At 40.7% G+C, this 20,590-nt stretch overlaps 1 protein-coding gene and 1 pseudogene across 2 annotated transcripts in view; one reads left to right on the top strand and one right to left on the bottom strand.

Moving 5' to 3' along the window:
- PLCL1 (phospholipase C like 1 (inactive)) overlaps window positions 1-20,590 on the top strand; it is a 451,746-nt gene that overhangs the window by 221,218 nt on the left and 209,938 nt on the right. The window lies entirely within an intron of this gene.
- LOC138849126 (protein SPT2 homolog pseudogene) overlaps window positions 1-20,590 on the bottom strand; it is a 281,484-nt pseudogene that overhangs the window by 174,350 nt on the left and 86,544 nt on the right.

Genomic DNA, 20,590 nt, shown 5'->3' with positions numbered 1-20,590 from the left:
CTCATTTCTCCTGGCCTCTCCCCACAGTCCGTATCCGAGTCTGTTTGTTCTAGCTTTCACTTTCGCTTTCAATCTCCTAGCTTCCCCGCCATAGTCCGCATCCAAGTCTAAGTTTCTTCTTGCTTTCACTTTAAATCCTAACTTCTTTCCCACAGTCCGTATCCAAGTCTATGCCTAGGCTTTCAATAGCTTCTTCCGGCACCTTTTTCGTCCGGCTTTCCCCTAGGCTCTTTGCTAGTCTCTCTCTCTCCGGTATTTTCCCACTCCTTCCCGTTTCTTCCCTCCTAGGTTTCCTATCCGAGTCACGGCACCATTATGTCGCTCCCCCTCTTCATGGAGGAACGACACAGGACCCTGCGCTGTTCTTTTGTCTGCTTGGCCCTTCCCGGGTTTGCTGCTGGTTCTTCCCGGGTTGGCTACCGTCCCTTCCACCTCCGTGGAAGGGTGGTTCCCCCTGCCACATTCCCCACTTCCGCGGGGGAGCGGCACACCACCGGCCGGCTCTCTCGGGGGCTGCACAGGTGTTCCCCTTAGATGTTCCTGGTGCATGTTGTCTCTCTCCTCCTTTATAGTCCTCTTCCGCCAATCCCAACTCGGCTGCCCACACGCCGAGTATGCTGCTCTCCTCCAATCAGGAGCAGGATCAGCTCCTGGAGGTCATCACTCAAGTTGGCAAGAGGCAGCTGCGTAGAAGCTGTTTTCTCCTCTCCCAGCGCCATATTGTGGGAGAGCAGATGCATAGAATAAGTCTTAATTCCAGTAACTTAGTCTAGTCCGAGTTGCTCCCCACAATATTCATTAAATAAAAGTTAAAAAAAAAATCAAACAGCACAGTGACCTTGTCTATTACATGCAAGCCAATATAACAGTAAATCTGAAAGGAAAATATTTTTGTATTTTACTTTGGAAAAATTTTTGTTAGTGGTCTTATCCCCTAAACTAGTAAGAATGCTCAGTATCCAATCCACTGAGTACTGAAGAATACAATATAATTCAGAGTCACAGGGGTGACATCCATATGATGATTATAAATCCTACTCCACATTTTCAAGTTCTCAATTAAACATATAGCTTAGGACAGGTCACTTTATTGCTGGCAACATTCATGGAAGAGCCAGTTTCTTCATAAAGACAGTATTTGATTGGGAACTGGGCAGTGCCCAATCACATATCAGCAAAAGAATTAGAGAAGTTAAGAGGCAATCTGTTTTTTTCCCTTTTGTTTCCTTTTAAAGTTACAAAGGAACAAAAAAAGATTGGAGGACTGCAGAGTGGCCCCACGTTAGAGTATATAGCTTATCAGGATCAAGGCTGGCATCTGAGAATAGTTAATTTTACAAGAGTATATAGTAGGTGTTTTATCATCTGCATTACAGGTTTTACCCTGTACACTATTTGAAAGTACTTTATGCCCAAATGACAGCCTGCAAATGACAGTACACATTTCTTCTACTCAAGTACCCAAGTATAAATCTAAAATGAAAGGGGGCTTCTAAAGTCAAAGTCAGGAAATCTTAATAGCAGAGTGTCTCCAAAATCTCACAAAAATAAATAAAAGCAGCAGATAATGCCTCTTGAGCTTCTTGGTCTTTCAACATTTCATTTCTTCTTCTTCATGTCTCATTTCTTGCATATCCAGTCTTAAGCTCTTGCTTCTTCCTTCTGCCACACTTTCCAACTATTTTCCATGTCATATAAGGCATAACCACTTTCATCTTTGTATTTTTTTGGTCATAGCCAAAGATTTTATGAATATGCTTAGATATTTCTCCCTGAGATTCTCCTTAATCTTCCATTTCAGAGTCATATTTATCATCATCATCTTCTTGCTGCCTCTTATAACCAGTAGGGAAAGGAAGCCTTTGAGGACCTTGGGCATATCTGTAGCCAGACAGGGCTGGCTTCATTCCATTCATCTGTCTGTTGCCAAGCCGACTAATAATATTCTTAGAAGAAATTGTTTCTGGGACAAGAGTGTACTTTGGCTTTATATGGGTACCTGAACTACTAACTATTCCCTCAGGTCCCTACCTGCTTATGGTCTTCTAGGACCTGAATTACTGATACTCTGTCCAGCTATAACTGAGCTACTTATGGATCATCCAGGGCCACTGACTGGGCACCCGGGGCGGGGGGGTCTGAGCCACTCACTGGCCTTCAAAGGCAATGTGAACTGCTCTTTAGGCCACCTAGAGCCTCCAGAACTGACCATAGGTCTACCAGAACTACATGAGCTACTGATGGGTTTCCAGGGCCATCTCCACCATTTACTGTTCTCTCAGAGGGATTTGAGCCATTGGCCAGCTTCTTGGTCCCACTGAGTGATTGCTTAGGTCCTGTGCTGAAGCTGCCATTCTGATGCCTCAGCACAGGGCCAGAACTGACTGTGGGCCGAGAAGTTCTGTGGTGGGTCTCCCATGGGCTGAACTAGAGTTGCTCTCTGGCTGCCTGGCACCAGGACTCTGCTTTACTGTGTTGGGAGCTCATGGGTCCAGGTCTGGAATGGCTAGGATGGAAAGGGGGAGATAATATGACTTTGTGTTTAGTAGCAGATTTCTGAGTCTCACTGGTGGAAGTCTTTGGTCCATAAGTGTTGGAGTGGGGCTTTCCAGCCCTACTGAAAACAGGTATGTTAGGGCCTTCATGAAGTGAGGGTTGGAGCTGTTGGCAGATCCTGTCTTGGTCTTCTTTCCTGGTGTGTATTTGGATGAAGACAATGAATGAGTATTTCTCATTGTCCATGCTGGGCCTGGATTTCTTTTGAGGATGGGGAAGGGGCATTCCTTTGGAAGAAGGATACCCATCTGAAGAACCTTTGCTATGTTTTGTGCTCACATTTTCTTTTTGAGAGAGTGCCTTATTGGACACAGTTACAGGTAGTTTTGCATCAGTCTCGGGTTTCTTTTTCCTATGCTTTCATTCAAGGAATTATTGCTCTGTAAGTTCTCATGCAGTTATTGGTTGCTCTTCTGCTTTCTTGATCCCTACTGGTTTAAACTGCTTTTTCTCAGCTAGGCTGAATAGATCAGTGAAGTTCAGGGGTTGTGGGGAACTTTTAAGGAGGACCTTTGGTTTGCTTTCAATGTTGGAGGCTCTTGCTCTTCCTCATACTCCTGCTATGGCTTTGCTGGATTGTATTCTTTTTAAAATTATTTATTTATTTATTTATTTATTTTCATAAATACAATTTTAGGAATATAGTAATTCCTCCTACCATACCCGCCCTCCCACCCACATTCCCACCCCTCTTCCTCTTCCCTCTCCTGTTCTTAGTCTTGTTTTTTATTAAGATAAATTTTAATTTAACTTTATACACAGAAGATTAACTATTCTAGGTAAAGAGTTCAACACTTTGTATGAGAAAGAAAAATATATAAAACAAAAACATAAGTAAAAAACTATCAACAGACAAGGGACTGTTGAGGAATAGGTTTTTTTTTTAATTTTCTCTTCCTTTATCATATTCTCCTTATCTTTTTTTCTTTCATACTGATCATTGAACTTTTACTTAACATAGTGTTAACCATAGTGTAATGCAGATGAATAAAGTTAACTGAAAAATAGGTGTTGATTATAGTCTAAATGCATCCTCTTCTTCCATCTCATAGTCTATGAAATGAATATAGCAAAACATTAAAACTTAAATAAAAAAGAGCTAAAAATAAAATATACACTTCAGTGATTTTTAGTGTAATCATAGTTATTTAACCATTGCCACAATCAGTTTTGTGATGTACTCATCACCCCCCCTCCAAAAAAACCCTCATATCCACTAACAATCACTCTCCCTTTCCACTCTATCTTTCCTTCCACAGCTGTGAAACCTACTTTTTGTCTCTGTAGGTTTTCCTATCCTTTACATTTCAAATAAATAAAATAGAACCAAAAAGTGATCTTTTTACTACTGGATTCTTTTTTAAAATTTTATTTAATAAATATAAATTTCCAAAGTACAACTTTTGGATCATAGCGGCTTTTTCCCCCAAAACTTCCATCCCACCCATAACCATCCCATTTCCCAGGCCCTCTCCCATCCCATTTTTCATCAAGATTCGTTTTCAATTCTCTTTATATACAGAAGACCTACTTAGTATTTACTAAGTAAAGATTTTAAAAGTTTGCATTCACACAGACACACAAAGTATAGAGTACTGTTTGAGTAGTAGTTTTACTGTTAATTCACATAGTACAACACATTAAATACAGAGATCCTATATGGGCAGTAAGTGCACAGTGACTCCTGTTGTTGATTTAACAATTGACACTCTTACTTATGACACCAGTAATCACCTGAGGTTCTTGTCATGAGCTGCCAAGGCTACAGAAGCCTCTTGAGTTCACCAACTCCAATCTTCTTTAGACAAGGCCATAGTCAAAGTGGAAGTTCTCTCCTCCAGAGAAAGGTACTGACTTCTTTGATAGCCCATTCTTTCCACTGGGATCTCACTCACAGAGATCCTTCATTTAGGTCATTTTTTTGCCAGAGTGTCTTGGCTTTCCAAGCCTGAGAAACTCTCATGGGCTTTTTAGCCAGATCCTAATGCCTTAAGGGCTGATTCTGAGGCCAGAGTGCTATTTAGGACATCTGCCATTCTATGAGTCTGCTGTGTATCCTGCTTCCCGTGTTGGATCGTTCCCTCCTTTTTAATTCTATCAGTTAGTATTAGCAGACACTAGTCTTGTTTATGTGATCCCTTTGACACTTAATCCTATCATTATGATCAATTATGAACTGAAACTGATCGGTTTGACTAGTGAGATGGCATTGGTACATGCCAGCTTGGTGGGATTGAATTGGAATCCCCTGGCACTTTTCTAACTCTACCATTAGGGGTAAGTACGAGTGAGCATGTGCTGAACTGTACATCTCATCCCTCTCTTATTCCCACTCTTATATTTAACAGGGATCACCTTTTAGTTAAATTTAAACACCTAAGAATAATTGTGTGTTAATTAAAGAGTTCAACCAATGGTGTTAAGTAGAACAAAAATACTAAAAGGAATAAAATAGTAAGTTGTTCCTCGACAGGATAAGGACTGATCAAGTCATTGTTTCTCATACTGTCCATTTCACTTCAACAGGTTTCCTTTTAGGTGCTCAGTTAGTTGTCACTGATCAGGGAGAACATATGATATTTGTCTCTTTGGAACTGGCTTATTTCACTCAGCATGATGTTTTCTAGATGCCTCAATTTTGTTGCAAATTACCAGATTTCATTTTTTTTTTACTACTGTATAGTATTCTAGAGTCCATATCCTATAATTTCTTTATCTGGTCTTCTGTTGATGGTCATTTAGGTTGATTCCATGTCTTAGCTAATGTGAATTGAGCTGCAATAAACTTTGAGAGCAGACAGCTCTTTTATTTGCCAATTTAATTTCCTTTGGGTAAATTCCAAGGAGTGGGATGGCTGGGTTGTATGGTAGGGTTATATTCAGGTTTCTGAGGAATCTCCAGACTGACTTCCATAGTGGCTTTACCAGTTTGCATTCCCACCAACAATGGGTCAGTGTCCCTTTTTCCCCACATCCTCGCCAGCATCTGTTGTTGGTAGATCTGGGGTGAGGTGAAACCTCATTGTCGTTTTGATTTGCATTTCCCTGATTGCTAGTGATCTTGAACATTTTTTCATGTGCCTGTTGGCCATTTGGATTTCTTCTTTTGAAAAATGTCTATTGAGGTCCTTGGCCCATCTCTTAAGTGGGTTGTTTGTTGTTGTGGAATATCTTGATCTTTTTGTAGATTCTGGTTATTAATCCTTTATCTGTAGCATAGTTTGCAAATATTTTTTCCCATTCTGTTGGTTGCCTCTTCACTTTCCTGACTGTTTCTTTTGAAGTACAGAAACTTCTCAATTTGATGTAATCCCAAATGTTAATTTTGGCTTTGACTGCCTGTGCTTCCAGGGTCTTTTCCAAGAAGTCTTTGCCTGTGCCTATATCTTGCAGGGTTTCTCCAAGGTTCTGTAATACTTTTGATGATGTTGGTTGAAGATTTAGATCTTTAATCCATGTTGAGTGGATTTTTGTGTAAGGTGTAAGGTAGGGGTCTTGCTTCATGCTTCTGCATGTGGAAGTCCAGTTTTTCCAGCACCATTTATTGAATAGACTGTCCTTGCTCCAGGAATTGGTTTTAGATCCTTGATCAAATATCAATTGGCTGTAGATGTTTGGATTGATTTCTGGTGTTTCTATTCTGCTCCATTGGTCTATCCATCTTTCTATACAAGTACCATGCTGTTTTGATAACAACTGCCCTGTAGTATGTCCTGAAATCTGGTATTGTGATGCTTCCAGCTTTGTTTTTGTTGTACAAGATGCTTTAGCTATTCGAGGTCTCCTACGTCTCCATATGAATTTCAACATCATTTTTTTTCCAGATCTGAGAAGAATGTCTTTGGTATTTTGATTGGTATTGCGTTGAATGTATAAATTGCTTTTGGGAGAATGGACATTTTGATGATATTGATTCTTCCAATCCCTGAGCATGGAAGATTTTTCCATTTTTTGGTATCCTCTTCAGTTTCTTTCTTTAAGATTTTGTAATTCTCATCATAGAGGTCTTTGACGTCCTTGGTTAACTGTATTCCAAGGTATTTGATTGTTTTTGTAGCTATTGTGAATGGGATTGACCTTAGCAGTTCTTCCTCATCTGTGGCATTGCCTGTGTATACAAAGGCTGTTGATTTTTGTGCATTGATTTTATATCCTGCTACTTTGCCAAACTCTTCTATGAGTTCCAATAGTCTCTTAGTAGAGTTCTTTGGATCCTCTAAATAAAGAATCATATAATCTGCAGAGAGGGATAGTTTGACTTCTTCCTTCCAAATTTGTGTCCCTTTAATTTCTTTTTCTTTCCTAATGGTTCTGGCTAAAACTTCCAGTACTATATTGAATAACAGTGGTGAGAGTGGGCATCCCTGTCTGGTACCAGATCTCAGTGGAAATGCTTCCAACTTTTTGCCATTCAAAAGGATGCTGGCCATGGGTTTTTCATAAATTGCTTTGATTGTATTGAAGATTGTTCATTCTAGACCCAATTTGCTTAGAGTTTTGATCATGAAAGGGTGTTGTATTTTATCAAATGCTTTCTCTGTATCTACTGAGATAATCATATGGTTTTTCTTCTGCAGTCTGTTAATGTGGTGTATCAAATTGATTGATTTGCGAATGTTGAACCATCCCTGCATATGAGGAATAAATCCCAGTTGGTCTGGGTGGATGATCTTTCTGATGTGTTGTTGCATTCTATTAGCCAGAATTTTATTGAGGATTTTTGCATCTATGTTCATCAGGGATATTGGTCTGTAATTCTCTTTCAATGCTGCATCTTTTTCCAGCTTAAGAATTAAAGTGACACTGGCTTCATAGAAAGAATTTGGGAGGATTCCCTGTTTTTCGATTGTTCTGAATAGTTTGAAAAGAATTGGAGTTAGTTCTTCTTTAAATGTCTGGTAGAATTCATCAGTGAATACTGGATTCTTTTAAGTGGAATAATGTTTTCAAGGTTTTTCTATGTTGTAAGCATATATAAATATCTCATTTTTTCTTTTACTGCCAAATATTTTATTGTATGATATTTTGTTTACACAACTGTCTCTGGCTATTATGAGTGTGCTGATGTGAACATTATGATCCCAGATTTTCTGTGGACTCATGCTTTCATTTCTCATGTATCTAGGAATTGAATTTCTGGATCATATGATAAGTCTAGTTTAAAAATTTCAAGGAAATTCCAGACTATTTCCCCAATGAACTATCTTATATTCCAATCAGCATTATATGAGGGCTAATGATAGCCATCCTATCATTAAAAATTAATATCTCGGTGCTGGCGCTGTGGTGTAGTGGAGAATGCCACCCTTCAGTGCTGCCTTCCCATATGGACACCAGTATGAGCCTGGCTGCTCCACTTCTGATCCAGCTCTCTGCTATGGCTTGGGAAAGCAGTGGAAGATGCCCAAGTCATTGGGCCCCTGTACCTGTGTGGGAGACCTGGAGGAAGCTCCTGGCTCCTGGCTTCAAATTGGTGCAGCTCTAGCCATTTGTGGCCAGTTGGGTAGTGAACCAGCAGATGAAAGACCTCTCTCTCTACCTCTGCCTCTCTGTAACTTTGCCTTTCAAATAAAATTAAAAAATCTTAAAAAAAAATTAGTATCTCACTGTGGTTTTGCTCCATATTTTCCAGAGGACTGATGTTGAACATCTTTCCATATGCCTATTTGTCATTCCTTTGTTTTCTTTGGAGAAGTGTCTATTCAAATATTTGTCTATCGTTAAGTTGGATTATTTGTGCTTTTATTATTGAGATGTAAGTGTTCTTTGTGTAATCTAGATAAATTCCTATTAGTTGTATGAGTTGCAGTATTTTCTCTCATGCTGTTAGTTGTCATTTCACTTTCTTAATGCTGCCTTTCAAAGCACAATTGTTTTTAATTTCAGTGAAGTCCAATTTATCTATTTTTTGGTCGCATATGCTTTTGTTGTCATAATTATAAAGTCATTGCACAATTTGAGAGCGTGGATATGTACTCTGTGTTCTTCTAAGAATTTTATAGTTTTAGCTCTTCTATTTATGTCTCTTATCTTTTGCAGTTCATTTTTATATGTGGTATCAGGGAAGGGGCCCAACTTCGTCATTTTGCTAACATATGTCACGTTGTTTTAACACATACCTTGTAGTTATTGTCATTTATTTCTTCCTAGAATATTCTTCTGTCTTTCTTGGCTGTTGCAATCCTTTGATTCAGCTGTTCTGCTCCCTCTAAGATGTCGTTGGTCACCTTAACCTAACGTACTTTCTCTCTTTTAATTTGTTATCTTTTCATTGGCATGTGTCTTTCCTCTCTGTGGAGTTAAAGACAAGAACCTATATTTTATACCCTTTATGACCTGCAGATTAACAACTATGATCAGTGTCACCTCATGCCACCATCAGAGTTAGTGGAAGGCTAGAAAAGTAATGGCCTTTACTTGGTGTTCTTTCTTAATGTTCTTATGGTGTGATAGTATTTAAGATATAGGAGGTAATCAAAAGTGTGAAGGCAATTTTTGGTTGATATTCTGTAATTCTTATGATCTTATTAACAACTATTTTGAATTTATTAAAGATAACTAGTATATTCTGCATTTTAGAGGAGGAGTTATTAGCATTATCTAAAGTGTTCTGGGTTTAGTAAACAATTATCTCAATTATCTAGCAATGGTTTTTATATGAAAAGAAATTGGGATCAAGGCTTTATTGATGAGAGATTCTGTGGGCCATTACAACTATCAAATATGCTTTTACCTCAAATGATTGACAGAATAACATGCATATTTTGTAACTTGGTGGATCAGTGGACATTTAGCCGCAAATCATTTTTATTCTTTTCTGGTGTGCATTAGTGACCCTGCCATTTCCAGGGTTAATAGAGAATAGTTGGCCATTTGAAATATGGAATATAATTTTGAGGAGAAAGTTGTATTTGATGAGAACTATTATAGGTCATTTTGCATACCTGATATGCTTCCTTTGAATAAGACAGGATAGGATGTGACTTATGCACTGTACATCAAATATGTAGATTTTTACAAGTCATAATAGTTTCTTTCTTATTTATATTACTGAACCTACTCACCTATGCAGTTATTTTATGACAGGTTGGCCTCAGTTTTCCATGAAATATTCTTGGGAAACTGGCACCCACCAGTTCTGTGTTCCTTAGTATATTTTTTTTTATTTTTTTTTATTTTTGATAGGCAGAGTGGACAGAGAGAGAGACAGAGAGAGAAAGGTCTTCCTTTGCCGTTGGTTCACCCTCCAATGGCCGCCGCTGCAGCCGGCGCACCGCGCTGATCCGATGGCAGGAGCCAGGAGCCAGGTGCTTTTTCCTGGTCTCCCATGGGGTGCAGGGCCCAAGCACCTGGGCCATCCTCCACTGCACTCCCTGGCCATAGCAGAGGGCTGGCCTGGAAGAGGGGCAACCGGGACAGAATCCGGCGCCCCGACCGGGACTAGAACCCGGTGTGCCGGCGCCGCAAGGTGGAGGATTAGCCTATTGAGCCACGGCGCCGGCTCCTTAGTATATTTTAATCCAACAATTTCATAACTCTGTGATAAATAAAATATTTCCAGTATAGCTATCACTTCCAAAATGTCCAGGGAAACCTGCAAGGGCAAAGGAGAAGTTTCTCAGCAAAACAGTCTTTTAGTAACGACACAGGACACTTCTTAAGTAATTGGGATTCTTGATCCTATGCTTGGTATTTCACTACATTTATTGTTCTGTCAGGGGTTTTCAGAACATGGTGTATGTATTAGTCACTGCACAATTCTCCTTCACTCACCTCCCCACTACACACATGCCACTTTTCTGAGATCTCAGAATGGACTGGGTGATCTGATGGGTGGTTTAGAGATGGCTGCTTTATAAATTCAGAGTGAGTAGTTTAAAGGACTATCTATATAGAATTGCCCTCAACGTGCATGGGTAAATTTAAGATATTTTTTCTGTGCATTTTTATAGAGTGCATGCAGTGACAACTTGCATTCTAGAATAGAGATGAGATGCCTGGTTTCTCAAGACTAGCCTCTGAGTTAATTAGGTGGAACCATCCTCCAGACACACACAACAGTACAGGCAAGTACTACCTATGGATGCTTCTCCATGAATGCTAAAGGTAACTTTTTCCTCCCCTGAACTCACTCATCCTTTTGTCTGTCGCTTGCCAAAGGCTTCCATCAACTCCACCCTGTTATATTTCCAGCAGTTTACCTCTTTATCTTCCTTCTAGCTTTTCACATTGCTTGACTCATGATGTTTGCTTATTAATATGGTAATTGCTCTATACCACATATTTGTAGCTCTCAGCTCTTTGGGGCAGGTGGTAAGATTTCCCTTCCCATCATCTTTGGCTACCTAAGTTGCTTTGGAGAAATAAATGTGAGCAGAAATGATGCATGTCAGTTTTAGATGGAAGTGTTAAATAGCCAGTGCTCAACTCCTGCTTTTCCTGTGAACCTTGATGCTGTGTTAAGATAGAGCCTGAGTCCCTGAATGACTGCAATGACCAGAGCTCCCTGTTGACCTTCGAAGTGCATACAGTTTAAACAAAGACTTTAGTTTTGGTGTTTTAAGTATTGATATTTTGGGATTATTTGTACATAGCATAACCCAGCTTACTCTGAAAGACACACTAGACCTTTGCTGTCCAACGTGACAGCACCAACCACATGTGGCTTTTGATCTCTTGGAGTACGGCTATTCCACATGTATAAAGCATACCATGGATTTTCAAGACTTAGTATGACAAAAAGTATGTAAACTATGTCATGAATAATTTTTAATGTTAATTACATGTTGGAATGATACTATTTTGGATATGTTAGGTTAAAGTATGGTATGAAAATTAATTTTACCTACTTCCTTTTACTTTTAAAAATTTACATATGGCTCCCTGTCTTTCTGTTTGACATGCTGGATTGAATTATAGGCTTATTGAAGACATGGGCTCTGTTGATTTCATCCTAGTTTTCCCACAACATTTGATAGTGCCTCGGATATGATATATGTTAAATAACTGTAAGTTAAATGCACAAAGTATGTTTCCATTCATATTGAGTTTAACATTAAAAATATGCAGGGATTGGGCATTGTGGTACAGCTGGATAGGCCTCCCACCTGGTTCAGTCCAGTTACTCTGTACTTCCGATCCTGCTTCCTGCTGATGCACCTGGGAAGTGGCAGATGATGGCTCAAGTACCTGGTTCCTGCCACCCACGTCAGGGACCTGGGTTGAGTTTCAGGCTTCTGGCTTCAGCCTGGCCCATAAGATGAAAGTTCTCTTTCTCTCTCTCTCTTCCCATCTCCCTCTCTCCCTCCCTTTTTTTCTCTCTCTTCCTTTCTCCCTCCCTCTTTGTCACTTTGATTTCTCTTTCTTTCTTTCTCTCTTTCTCTCTTTCTTTCTTTCTTTCTTTTCTTTCTTTCTTTTTGACAGGCAGAGTGGACAGTGAGAGAGAGACAGGGAGAAAGGTCTTCCTTTGCCGTTTGTTGTTTGTTCACCCTCCAATGGCCGCCACGGCCGGCGCACTGCGGCCGGCGCACTATGCTGATCAGAAGGCAGGAGCCAGGTGCTTCTCCTGGTCTCCCATGGGGTGCAGGGCCCAAGCACTTGGGCCATCCTCTACCGTACTCCTGGGCCATAGCAGAGAGCTGGCCTGGAAGAGGGGCAACCGGGACAGAATCTGGCGCCCCAACTGGGACTAGAACCTGGTGTGCCAGTGCCGCTAGGTGGAGAATTAGCCTAGTGAGCCGCAGCGCCGGCCACTTTGATTTTCAAATAAATAAATCTCTTTTTAAAAAGATTTAATTTTTCAAAGTCAGAGTTACAGTAGGAGAGGGAGGAACGGAGGGGGGGGGAGAAGAAAGAGGGGAGAGGGGAGATCTTTCATCTGCTGGTTCACTTCGCAAATGGACACAAGGACCAGGGCTAGGTCAGGCCGGAGCCAGGAGCCAGGAGCTTCATCTGGGTCTCCCACAAAGGTGCAGGACCCAAGGCACTTTAGTGATCTTCTGTTACTTTCTCAGTCCATTAGCAGGGAGCTGGATCAGAAGTGGAGCAGATGGTACTTGATACGGAGCCCATATGGGATGCCAGCCCTGTAGACAGCAGCTTAACCTACTGCACTACAACGCCAGACCCCAAATAAATAAATCTTTTCTTTTTTTAAAGATTTATTTATTTATTTGAAGGGCAGAGTTACAAAAAGGCAGAGGCAGAGAGAGAGTGAGATCTTCCATCTGCTGGTTCACTCCCCACGTGGCCGCAACAGCCGGAGCTGGGCCAATCCAATGTCAGGAGTCAAGAGCCAGTAGCTTCTTCTAGGTCTCCCACTTCTACTGGGCCATCTGCTATTGGCCATCTTCTATTGCTTTCCCAGTCCAAAGCAGAGAGCTGGATCAGAAGTGGAGTAGTCTGACTCAAACTGGTGCCCACACAGGATGCTGGTACTGCTGGTGGCATCTTTACCTGCCATGCCACAGCACTGACCCCGTAAATAAATCTTAAAAAAAAAAAAGTCCTCAACATGAAGTTTATTTGTATTTCGTGTTTAACTATTTCGTCTTTGGCTACTTTAGCTAAACAATAATGACTCAAATCTTTTTAAACCATCAGAAAATGGAATGTTACATTTGCTTATGTTATATGAATACTTTAAAAGTGTGATACACTGAAAAAATTCAGGGTTTATACTCATTAAATACTTGTTCTGATAAAATTTTTAGCAAGATCACTTCTTAAGGGTGGCATTTTCTTATCTTTGTAAAAATGACTACCCTGCATGTTCAGTCATATTTGTGAACTTTATTTTCTGATATTCACCACATATGCTCTTTATTAAATTGGCTTGCCCTTTGTATGAGGCCTTTGGCTTTGAATCAAAAGGAAACAAAGAAATGGAACAGTCATGAGTTCCTTTTGTTACATCAGCTGTGGGACCCCACTTGTAAGGAAGCAGTGCTTTCAATTTCAAGATGACTGAGACAGAAAGGAAAAATAGGTAGTGAGAGGAGCCTTGAAAGGATCAACACATTTTTACAAAGTTAAGGGTGGGGGAACCATGAAACACAAGATGTTGGAAAACATGTAAATAGTTAGTCAATATTAACTGTTGGCATAAGGTTGTAGGAGCCCAGTGAGAGCCATGGAGGGATACATTCTAGGTGCTTCCATTGGCTAAGGAAGAGAAGGGGAGGTGACATGGAAATAGGGAGATAGCACCATCAAAAACTACAGAATTAGCAAGAATGGGGCCACAGGCCAACTTACATACTAGTTCATTCGCATAAAATCACACATTATATAATGTGGGTAGAAAAGCACAGGACAAGGTTGTTACTAAAATGTCATAGTAATTTTCTCTCTGGTGGCTGAATTTCAGGTGATTTTAACTTTCTTAAAGATTTTCAATTTTTTTTCCTAAATGAACATGTGTCTTAATATACTGAGTAAATAATCTCATCTAGGACTTTTGTGTTTATGAATAACGTGAGGACAGAGTTTAAGAACCCATCCGTGGGTTGTCATTGTGGCACATTGGGTTCATCTGCTGCTTGTGATACTGGCATCCCATATTTGATTGCCAATTTGAGCTCCAGATGCTCTACTTCTGATCCAGCTTCCTGCGAATGTGCCTGGCAGAGCAGCAGGAGATGGCCCAAATATTTGAGTCCCTGCCTCCCATTTTGAGATCTGGAAGAAATTCCTGGCTCCTGGACTTGACCTGGCCAAGCCTTGGATATTGTAGTCTTTTGGGGAGTGAACCAACAGATGGAAGATCTCTCTCTCTCTCCCACTCCCCCTCCCCCTCTCTCATCCTCTTTCTCTCTGATACTCTTCTGTCTTCAAAAAAAAAAAAAACATATAAAGTTCTCCATATTGCTTTCATTCTATTGAACACAGACACACAGATGATTTTCAATAAAGCTGTCAAATTATTATAAATAGAAAAAGAAAAATGATTAGAAATAGCTAAGTCACATTTATTCTACTTTTTAGAGACTATTTTAAATGTACTTATTTGCAGGGCTGGTAGTCTGCTGCCTAAGTTAGTTAGCAGTTGATTGTCTGACTAAGGGAAGTTAGTTCAGATCATGGAAGGATCATATCTGAAAGTGGACATTTCTTCAGTTAGAAAAATCTTTTGTAAGATTATGAAGGATTTGAGAATTTTGCCACAAGAGCACATGCTGAGTAATGTGTTTTTGAGGCAGGCTGCCAAGTTTTGTCCAAGAAAGGCGAGTATAGAGTTTGTTTTGCAGTCTTTGGAAAAGTTGGGAGTCTAATTTTTTGGAAAATCTTTCCCAGATAAATTCAATATGAAGACATTCCACCTCGAAAAATTACATGCAACAAGAAGAATGGAAAAACAAAGAATAACATGTGAGATGAGAATAGGACTTTCTCCATCCCCAAGGAGTATGAACTTCTTAAATCCAATTATAGGTCTGACTGCCTCACAGAAGACATGCTCCTAAAGCTAATTTTCCTGCAACTCTGAGCAAGAGAAAGCAAAGCAAAGCAAAGCAAAGCAAAGCAAAGCAAAGCAAAGCAAAGGAATTGTCCTTTATCATCAGTTCAATTTTCTTTACATCAGTTGCACTTTAACAATGTGCAAAAGATAAGTTATTATTTACTCCAAAACATTCCAAATTGCTGGGCATCTTATCATATTTGATTTTCCACATTTGTGTAATCTGGAGGGTTTGGATTATAAAAACTGGCCTCTCCTAGATTTTGTTTTTTATTATTTTAAAATTTTTGTATATTTATTTTCATTTTATTTCAAAGGCAAAGTGACAGAGAGAAAGAGAAAATTTTCCGTCTACTGGTTGACTCCTTAAATCCACACAAAAGCCAGTTCTGGGCCAGGCCAAAGCCAAGAGTCCAGAACTCAGTGTATATGGGTGGCAGGAATCCAAGCACTTGAGTCATCAGCTGTCTCCCAACATGCACAATACGAGGAAGCTGGGTCAGAAGCAGAGTAGCTAGGATTCTGACATGGAGTGGGAGCATCCCAAGTGGCCACTAAATCATTGTGCCAAATACCTGCCCCTAGGCTTGTTTATTAAAGTAAAAAAAATTAAAAAAAAATCAAGATCTGCTTTTCTTTATGGTGTGAAAAGCATTATGAGTGACTCCACAGCTTTGCCTAGGACTATGATTTCCCTAGAGACCCTTTAAAGTTCTCCGCACATATTGAAGTAAATCACACGGGTGATTGACATGCAGAATTTAGCTGAGTCAGGGTTATGACTGGATTTGTGAGATGGCTGCAGAGAGCAGAAGTTGTAGCAATACTCCCTGCATTGCAGGGGTTAGCTTCTCTTGCCCTCAAGTCTTTTTGGAGCTGTCTTGCTGCTGCTGACTCTGCCAGACTGAAGCAAGATGTCTGCTCAGGTTTTTCAACTGAGGTCTTTGTCAGGTGAGTCCCAGCTGCTTGGAAGAGGCTTCTAGGGACTGGCGCTATGGCTTAGCAGGTAAAGCTGACATCTGCAGTCTGGTATCCCATTTGGATTCCAGTTCAAGTCCTAGCTGCTCCATTTCTGATCCAGCTTTGTGCTATGGCCTGGGAAAGTAGGAGAAGATGGGCCAAGTGTTTGGGCCCCTGCACCCACATGGGAGACCCAGAAGCTCCTGGCTCCTGGCTGGCAGCCATTTGGGGAATGAACCAGCAGATGGAATTCTCTCTCTTTTTCTCTCTCTCTCCCTTTCTCTCTCCCTTTCCCCTCTCTCCCCTCTCTCTCTGCCTCTGCCTCTCTGTAATTCTACCTTTCAAATAAATAGTCTTTTTTTTTTTTAAAAGAGGCTTTTTCATGAATATAAACTGTGAAACTGTAGAAACATGCCAGTGCATGTCACTCTAGGATGTCTCACCTCCAACTTTTCTCATTTTCTTGGAAGCTGGTGGGAGCAGATGTCTGAGAAATGATTGAGTTGCAGGCAAATTTGAGGTCACCTTGAGACCTGACTGTCCCAAAGAAATAATACTTCAAGCCTGCCTGATGTGTTTACCATACTACAATGGAACAATGATTTGGTTTATTCATTACTTTTACATTTATGGAGTGCTTTTTTTTGACAGGCAGAGTTAGACAGAGAGAGAGAGAGAGACAGACAGAGACAGAGACAGAGAGAAAGGTCTTCCTCTGCTGGTTCACCCACCAAATGGCTGCTAGCCAGGAGCCAGGTGCTTCCTCCTGGTCTCCCATGTGGGTGCGGGGCCCAAGGACTTGGGCCATCCTCCACTGCATTCCCGGGCCACAGCAGAGAGCTGGATTGGAAGAGGAGCAACCGGGACAGAATCTGGCATCCCAACCGGGACTAGGACACAGGGTGCCAGCGCCGCAGGCAGAGGGTTAGCCTAGTGAGCCATGGCGCCAGCCTTATTGAGTGCTTTCTACATGACATTTAGTAGAACTAGGTTGGGACAGCTTCACTGAGTAGGTGATTTCTGTTTGTGAAAATAAGAACCCAGAGGTAAAAATCCCTTGGGTCAGAATATTCCAGGTGAAGGACTAGTAAGGGAAAGATGGGGATGGACTTCACATGTTCTCAGAATAGACAGAGGCCAATTTATCCAGAGTGCATAAATGAGGGGGAGGATGACAGGAGAGGTAGGCAGGTATAAGTTCTGGTAGATCTTGCAGACTTGGGAAAAAGCTTGGATTTTATTATTAAGAGCAATTAACCATTGGAAATATTAAACAAGAGAATAATACAATCTGATTTGCACTTTTCATGGTTCTTCTGGTTGCCCAGTGGAGAATACATTGTGATGGAATAGGGAGAACAGTTAGCAATCCAGTAATCCATGTGAAAGTTGATGGTGACTCAGATGAGTAGCAACTGAGAGGGAGAGAAATGTCATGGGACACATTTTAGAGTAGAACTCACAGGACTTGGTGATGGATGCTTGGAGGGGAATAAGAAAATGTATGAGTCAAATAATATCCACGTTTGACTTTGAATAACTGGGTGGATGGTGGTACCATTTATAGCAGAGAGGGAGATCTGGGAAGGACCTGGTTTGAAGACTTGTCAAGAGTTCGGTATGGTTTTATCATGTTAAATTTGAGCTGTAAAATATTAAAGTGAGAGATGCCAGAGAGCCACTTGAATCTCAGTAGGGAGTCCTAGGCCGGAGATTTAAATTTGGGGATCAATGGCATGGACCTGCTGTGATTTGTGAAACGATAACTAAAAACTTATGTCAGTCCCATAATTTATCTTGAGCCTGTGCTATTCTTAGTCAAGAAAAAAAAATCTTCTTTCTGAATGATATGATAATTATTACTTACTATTTATTTAGACATTTTGTAGTGGTTGATTATCAAGCTACTAGAACAACCACATCACTTTTTATCTTATAATTATAGCTAATTTGCAAGTACTGATAATAGGCTGACTCACTGAATTAAAAAATGCAAAGCACAAAGTTTGTCTTGATAGCCATATATGTGAAGTTCCTCTTCAGGTCTCCTGAGGCTCAGGGCTGCTGAATTAGTGGAATTTAATTCAGAATTTTCACTTATTTTCAATGCTAATAGTGTTGTATGCCTTGGGAAGAATGCCGTTGGGAAAATTCGTATTCCACTACTCACCCTCATCTGAACTGTTTGCATTGGCAGGCCTAGAAGCTGAGATGCTAGCTGTGCTAATAGAGCAATGCTTCATGTTGTTGAATGTCCATTGGATACCTGTTACACTGCCAACTGTTTTGCATTTATTACATCTAAATTTTTATTAAAACTCCTGCAAGGTAGGTTTTTTTTTTATTTTAATGACAAAGAAACAAAAGATTAAGGCCACATGGCTAGTAAATGGCAGTCAGGACTCAGATCTAGGTTTGCTTGCTTCCAAATTCATTTGTAATTTTTATCCTTCCAGGCTGTTTACCCTAATTCCCCTTATTATCCCAACCCTACTTTTTCCTGTCTTACTCTTCATGTCTTTCCAGCCAGATTTCCAACTGCCTACCATCTGTGAGTAAATTTATCTTTTTTTTTTTTTGGACAGGCAGAGTTAGAGAGAGAGAGAGACAGAGAGAAAGGTCTTTCTTCCGTTGGTTTACCCCACAAATGGCCGCCACAGCTAGTGCACTGCACCGATCCGAAGCCAGGAGCCAGGTGCTTCCTCCTGGTCTCCCATGGGGTGCAGGGCCCAAGCACTTGGGCCATCCTCCACTGCCTTCCTGGGCCACAGCAGAGAGCTAGACTGGAAGAGGAGCAACCGGGACAGAACCGGCACCCCAACTGGGACTAGAACCCCGGGGTGGCGGCGCCACAGGTGGAGGATTAGCCAAGTGAGCCACCGTGCTGGCTGTAAATTTATCTTTTTAAAAATGGTTCCCTTTGGTATTCAAGCCCCATACCTCTGCCACTTGAAGCTTCTGTCTTCTGTCTATAAATTTCAGCCCTATCCTCCCCAACCTTACCTACCATTTTCTAGCCATATCTGCCCACTACATTCTGCTATTCTGTTAGTTACAGAAACCTCATTTTATTTAACTTTCCCATTAAAATTTCCCTGTATTTTTGCCAAAGCTCAATTTTGCTTTACTCTAAGATTTTGAGCCAAATTTATCACTATTGGTCACTTCTTTCAACTTTCTCTGGTCTGAGTGAGGAGCAGGGGCCAGCAAATTTCCTGCTTCCCACCATCACATCCAGCTGTTGTTTGTGCATTGTTTCTCAAGAACTTGTGTTCTGAACTTCACTCTTTCCTTGCATACCACATCTTCCCATCTTGTATTCCACCCACATCTGCTGCCCGCTTCTTACCTCCATAAGAGTCCTCAGTTGTTGAATCCCTCTTTCTCCTCAGTGATCTTCAGGATTGGTATTCCAATCCCTGGCCTCAAAGACCTTTGACCTCTGAACCATAAGAAACTTTGTTTCTATAACACTCTTTTTCCTTTTACACTCCAGACTTGCTCACATCTGAAACTGCCCCCCACTGAAGTGCTCTTTTAGAATGATGATGAGTTACGGTTCTATCTCTTCTCAGTCTTCTCTCCTACTGGATCTTGGCTTTATTCTCTGACAGTCCCTTGCTCCAACTTTGCCTCAACAAGCCACATTCACCTCATCTGTCTCCCTTCCCACTTGGACCTTTTGGCCTGCCATTTAAACCAAATTCTCATTAGCTCCATGGCTTCCATACTCTGGTTCCCACATCCTATTTTACTTGCTCCGCAGATCTCTGATTCTGGGCATCACAATCTAATTTCTCTACTCTTTCTCTGACATCACTAAAAAAAAAACAAAAGATCACAAATCCTGATTTTTTACTAATATCAAGGAAAATGTATTATAACATTTTAGTATATATCCCGAAGTCCCATTGTTGGTTAACTCAGTGATCCAATGACAACATCATAAAAAGGACCTGAGATCTTTCCATCCCTGCAAAACCCTCTATTCTCCATTGTCTATGCAAGATCTGCTTCAGTCTCTAGCTAACTACTTTCTTGCTTGTTAGGGCAGTTGCTGCAGGTGCAAGTTCTGTACAAAGATGAGACTCAGCAGAAAAACTGGTCTGATTAGTGTTACCCAAAATACCAACCTACAAGTAAAACTGTTCCTGACCTCAGTACAATCTAACTGCTATTTAGCTTCAAGTTGTATTATGTTCCTTTTCCTAATCTTATACAATTCCAGTCTTATTGAACCACACCTACTTATTTCTTTTTTTTCCTACCTCAGAAGTTTTTCTTTTATCTGTTCCCACTGCCCCTACCCTAACTCCTACTCAGAAATTATTTAGCTTTCTCCTATTCATTGACCCTCCCCCCCCCGCCTTTTACCTTTCCTTTCTAGGTTATTCTTCCTGAAGTGACTTTCGTGGGTTCCTGAAATTCAGATTACTTAGTGTGACATTCCAGGCTTCATCATGACCTGGCCCTGTACTACACTTTCCATGGTCATTTCCCATGTTGGAATTTATGTACCCAATTGGGCAATCAGACTCGAAATCCCTAGCTTTTACTTTAATGTCTCCAGATTTCTCTACCTCTGTCTTTGTTCACATTTTCTTAAGATGACTT

This window comes from Oryctolagus cuniculus, chromosome 3, assembly GCF_051225735.1.
Source record: "Oryctolagus cuniculus isolate XC-2025 breed Fujian yellow rabbit chromosome 3, ASM5122573v1, whole genome shotgun sequence".
In the NCBI taxonomy this organism is placed as follows: domain Eukaryota; kingdom Metazoa; phylum Chordata; class Mammalia; order Lagomorpha; family Leporidae; genus Oryctolagus; species Oryctolagus cuniculus.
Note: the sequence above shows the minus strand (reverse complement) of the source record. Positions and strands in the feature narration are given on the sequence as shown.